Source organism: Palaemon carinicauda, chromosome 12, assembly GCF_036898095.1.
Source record: "Palaemon carinicauda isolate YSFRI2023 chromosome 12, ASM3689809v2, whole genome shotgun sequence".
Classification (NCBI taxonomy): domain Eukaryota; kingdom Metazoa; phylum Arthropoda; class Malacostraca; order Decapoda; family Palaemonidae; genus Palaemon; species Palaemon carinicauda.
The window spans coordinates 16176212-16182365 of record NC_090736.1 but is presented as its reverse complement, the minus strand read 5'-3'; the positions used below and the strand labels follow the sequence as shown (position 1 = coordinate 16182365).

At 26.3% G+C, this 6154-nt stretch overlaps 1 pseudogene; it reads left to right on the top strand.

Moving 5' to 3' along the window:
* Positions 1-233: 233 nt before the first annotated feature.
* The window catches only part of LOC137651235 (protein bowel-like), a 167572-nt pseudogene continuing 161651 nt past the window's right edge, over positions 234-6154 (top strand).

Sequence of the window (6154 nt, the reverse complement as noted above, 5' to 3'; positions counted from 1 at the left end):
GCAGGGTTTAAAACTTGAGCCTGCTGCTATTTACCTTAGATGCTGCTGATCTTTACCTTAGATTAGCAAAACTTTCCCAATTTCCTTATATTTTACGCCAGTAAAACCGAAATTACCTTAGAATTATATTAAAAAATTTCTTTGAAACCATGCAAATTACCCCAAGCTAAGGTAATTACCTTAAAAGTTTAAACACTGAGCTAGAGTTCGAGGCAGTAGACTCCGTAGTCCGACCAGCGTTCAGTGTGAGTTGGTCCTCGGAACGGGTAGGAGCTACCCAACGGCCGGCTTGTCGTCTTATAGTGCTTTTGAGAAATGTGCTGAACGTTTTCCTCCACTGGCGTTTGGATGTGGTTTTGAAATCTTACTTTTAAGTGATTTGTTATATATGTTGGTTTTAGAAATAGCCATTTTCTCTATGGTGCGAATGATGCTGTACCGATTGTGCATTATTGTTTAAAGTTTTTTTATTGGAATATTTTCTTCTTCAGAGAGAGAAGGCAAAGATACTCTCTTTCTCTCCCAGACTCATTTTAGTTTGAGATTACAGGTAAGTTTCAATTAAGTTTTTACCTCTAATTTTCTTTAATTTAATATTAGTTATCATGCATTTTAATTGTTAATTCATTAACAACGATTGTTAAAAGTACTTCGTTAACCCAAAATGATATTTGAAAAGCAAATCAAGCAAATTGGTCAGGTCATTATCGAAATTGCATACCAATTCTTTTTTTCTTTAGTTCATCTTTTTTTTTTTTTTTGTAGTGGGTGGGAGAGGCGATTATTCTTTGAATAGTCACAAAAAGTGGACTCTGAGAGCAAGTAATTAACGAATACCTTTAGAACCTTGATAGTAGGAGCCTTTGGAAGTGGACCAGTACCTTTTTTTTTCAACCGAATCTAGTTTTTAGTTTTGATTTTAACTATTTATATTGTTGATATTTACCAACTTTTATGTTGCATAATGTTTGATGGTGTTTTGAAAAGTTTTAAGTTAATGTTTACCAAAATTTTGTTGCATAATGTTTAATGAACTATTGAAAAACTGTTATTATTCGCCAACTTTTATGTAGCATAATGTATAATGAAGTGCTGAAAAGTTTTAAGTTAATGTTTACCAACTTTTATGTTGCATAATGTATAATGAAGTGTTGAAAAGTTTTAAGTTAATGTTTACCAACTTTTATGTTGCATAATGTATAATGAAGTGTTGAAAAGTTTTAAGTTAATGTTTACCAACTTTTATGTTGCATAATGTATAATGAAGTGCTGAAAAGTTTTAAGTTAATGTTTACCAACTTTTATGTTGCATAATGTATAATGAAGTGTTGAAAAGTTTTAAGTTAATGTTTACCGACTTTTATGTTGCATAATGTATTATGAACTGTTGAAAAGCTTTAAGTTAATATTTACCAACTTCTATGCTGCATAATATTTAATGAAGTGTTGAAAAGCTTTAAGTTAATATTTACCAACTTCTATGCTGCATAATGTTCAATGAAGTGTTGAAAAGTTTTAAGTTAATGTTTATCAACTTTTATGCTGCATAATGTTTATCAACTTTTATGCTGCATAATGTTTAATGAAGTGTTGAAAAGTTTTAAGTTGATATTTATCAACTTTTATGCAGCATAATGTTTAATGAAGTGTTGAAAAGTTTTAAGTTAATGTTTATCAACTTTTATGCTGCATAATGTTTATCAACTTTTATGCTGCATAATGTTTAATGAAGTGTTGAAAAGTTTTAAGTTGATATTTATCAACTTTTATGTTGCATAATGTTTAATGAAGTGTTGAAAAGTTTTAAGTTAATGTTTATCAACTTTTATGCTGCATAATGTTTATCAACTTTTATGCTGCATAATGTTTAATGAAGTGTTGAAAAGTTTTAAGTTGATATTTACCAACTTTTATGCAGCAAAATGTTTAATGAAGTGTTGAAAGTTTTAAGTTGATATTTATCAACTTTTATGTTGCATAATGTTTAATGAAGTGTTGAAAAGTTTTAAGTTAATATTTACCAACTTTTATGCTGCATAATGTTAATGAAGTGTTGAAAAGCTTTAAGTTAATATTTACCAACTTTTATGCTGTACGATGTTTAATGAAGTGTTGAAAAGTTTTAAGTTAATATTTACCAATTTTATGTGGCATAATGTTTAATGAAGTGTTGAAAAGTTTTAAGTTATATTTACCAACTTTTATATTGCATAATGTTTAATGAAGTGTTCAAAAGTTTTAAGTTATATTTACCAACTTTTATATTGCATAATGTTTAATGAAGTGTTGAAAAGTTTTAAGTTAATATTTACCAACTTTTATGCTGCATAATGTTAAATGAAGTGTTGAAAAGTTTTAAGTTAATATTCATATAGCAACTTTTATGTTACATAATGTTTAATGAAGCGTTGAAAAGTTTTAAGTAAATATTTACCAAATATTATGTTGCATAATTTGTAATGAAGTGTTGAAAAGTTTTAAGTTAATATTTACCAACTTTTATGCAGCATAATGTTTAATGAAGTGTTGAAAAATTTTAAGTTAATATTTACCAACTTTTATGCAGCATAATGTTTAATGAAGTGTTGAAAAGTTTTAAGTTGATATTTACCAACTTTTATGCAGCATAATGTTTAATGAAGTGTTGAAAAGTTTTAAGTTGATATTTACCAACTTTTATGCAGCATAATGTTTAATGAAGTGTTGAAAAGTTTTAAGTTGATATTTACCAACTTTTATGCAGCATAATGTTTAATGAAGTGTTGAAAAGTTTTAAGTTAATATTTACCAACTTTTATGCAGCATAATGTTTAATGAAGTGTTGAAAAGTTTTAAGTTGATATTTACCAACTTTTATGCAGCATAATGTTTAATGAAGTGTTGAAAAGTTTTAAGTTAATATTTACCAACTTTTATGCAGCATCATGTTTAATGAAGTGTTGAAAAGTTTTAAGTTAATATTTACCAAATTTTATGTTGCATAATGTTTAATGAAGTGTTGAAAAGTTTCCATTTGAAATATTAATCATTATTCCTTCCAGTTTGTCGATATATATATATATATATATATATATATATATATATATATATATATATATATATATATATATATATATATATATATATATATGTTCATATTATTAATTTATTTTATCAAAGTTTTGAGGTATCATTGTGCTATTCTTGACGATTGTTGCATAATCTTAAATGAAATTTTCAAAAATTCATATATATTGTTTTTTATTGTTATTAGCCTTTTTATTTACACGACTCAAATTCATATTGTTCTTTAAAGTTATTTCTGAGATCTCAAACTCAAAGCTTTTTTATTTTCTTAACATGTATGAAAATAATTTATTTTGATTATGAAGTCGAGGCTTTTTTTTTTCTCAGGTCAATTATGAAATTATTAGTAACGATCTCACAGACTTTCCGTAACATTAAAAAAGTATTTAGTTTACGAATGAATTAAGATATTTTGGACTTATTTTGAATATTTCCTAATAAAACTTAAGTTATCTGATATTGGTCTTCATTTTAAGAGGACTGTAGACATGTAAAAATTACTTATTGAAATTAGGATTTATAGATTAAAGAATTTTTTTTTGAAAACCAATATTGTTACAGTTCATGAAAATCAAGATTAAAATGGCTTTAATTAATATATAAAGACTTAAAACGTCTAATCAAAGTTAACACTTGAAAAGACTCTAATTTGATTAGTATTCAGAACTGAAATTATCATATTAAAATTAAGAAATAAGAATTTATTGTAATTAACACTTACATTATCGTATTGAAATTAGGACCCAAAATTATCGTATTGAAATTAAGACTTAAAATTACCGTATTAAAATGAAGATTTAAAATTATAGTATGAAATTAAGACCGAAAATTATGGTATTAAACTTAGGAGGAATAATTATTAAATTTGAGACTTGAAATGATCATATTAAGATTAAGACTTAAAATTATTATTTTAGAATTAAGACTTAAAACTATCATATTAAAATTGAGACTTAAAATTATCATATTAAAATCAATATTGCCTAATATACCGCAAACATGGAAAACTTGAGATAATCTATAGCAGAGAAGGAAGAATTTTATTGTTATGAAAACCTTGGCACTTCCATAAGCTTTGAAAATGCACCTCTTGTGGAGTATATTTGTTTTTAACGTTGAAATTATAAATATATTTCCCTTTAAAATAAAAAGAGGAAATTGAACGGTTCGATATGAAAAATTAACTTTTTAAAACCGGGCGTGTTTATTGCGTAGACTTATGTGTCGCCTGTCGGGCTTCCATCATTTACGATGGGCGACCGTATCAAAAGCCTTTTTTTATATATTTTTTGCCATTATATATATATATATATATATAAAATATATATATATACATAAATGATATATATATATATATATATAAAATATATATATATATATACATAAATGATATATAAATATATATATATATATAATATATATATACATAAATGATATATATATATATATATATATATATATATATATATATATATATATATATATATATATATATGTATATATATATACATATATAAAATATATATATATATACATAAATGATATATAAATATATATATATATATATATATATATATATATATATATATATATATATATATATATATATATATATATACAGTATGCGTGTGTAACTCGGGTTCACCATGACAAAATACTGAACTAGTCACCATTGACGGATCTAAGATTTTCTAGACAAGTAACTCTCTCTCTCTCTCTCTCTCTCTCTCTCTCTCTCTCTCTCTCTCTCTCTCTCTCTCTCTCTCTCTCTCTCAACAGTTAAAATACAAGAAAATTTATTTATGATTGTTGCTAAAATATTTTTCATAATATCCCTTCCAATGTAATTTATTCGATGGGGAAAGTTATAAAGCATTTCGTGAGCTTTTGAAAATTGCTGTCTTTATTGTTATTATTATTATTGTTATTATTATTATTATTATTAGTATTATTATTATTATAATAGTAATCCCACTGTCTACGGGTTCTGCTAATGGCCAGCGATTTGCTAATTTGCAACACTAACGGTACGTGGATGATAAAGCTTAATAGTAAAAATAAATCTATTGAATTTAAGAAATATGAAATATAGCAACGATTAATGCTGAGAAGACTATTAACGTTCCATCTTAGAAATGTTTTTATTAATTATGAAAATAGAAACAACACTATTTTATAAAACGTTAAATTAAGATGTGTATGACTGTAGTAAATTTGTAAACTACGGTAATATTAGTTTTGAAGTTAATTTGTAAATTATTCTGAATTATAACGGCGTTTTATTAATGGAGTAATAATATTTCCAATATATTTTTTAGATGAATTAGTACTTTATTCTGGAATGAATTTGAGATGTCATCTGCATCACTTATTATTTATCATTATCATTATTATTATTATCCTTATCATTATTATTATTATTTTTATTATTATTATTATTATTATTATTATTATTATTATTATTATTACTGCCTAAGGTAGAACCCTAGTTAGAAAAGCAGGATGCTATAAGCTCAAGGACTCCAACAGGGAAAAATAACACAGCGAGGATAGGATATAAAGAAACAAATAAACTACAAGAGAAGCAATGAACCATTAATATAAAATGCTCTAAGAACAGTAACAACATTAATTTCGATCTTTCATATATAAACTATAAAGAGACTGATGTCAGGGTGTTCAATATAAAACATTCGCAGCAAGTTTGAACTTTTGAAGTTCCACCGATTTAACTGCCTGAATAGGAAGATCATTCCACAATTTGGTCTTATAGCTGAAATAAAGCTTCTAGAACAGTGGTTCCCAATCTTTTTTCTGTCATTTCCCCCCTGCACCCAGTTCAACCATCCAGATTTCCCCCTTCATGCCCCGCCCAGCCCTCATGCCCACTTGCCTGCCTCAGAAATGGGCATGATATTCCAATTCTCCCCTTGAATATCATGTCAGTGAGAAATGATATGATCATATCACAATTGAATGGCTAACAACAAATTGCCGCACATACTGTGGACATTCTTCGCTTGTTTTAGTTAGTAGGTAGTGTAATCATTTCCCCCCTGGAAGCTTTAAATTTCCCCCCAGGGGGAAA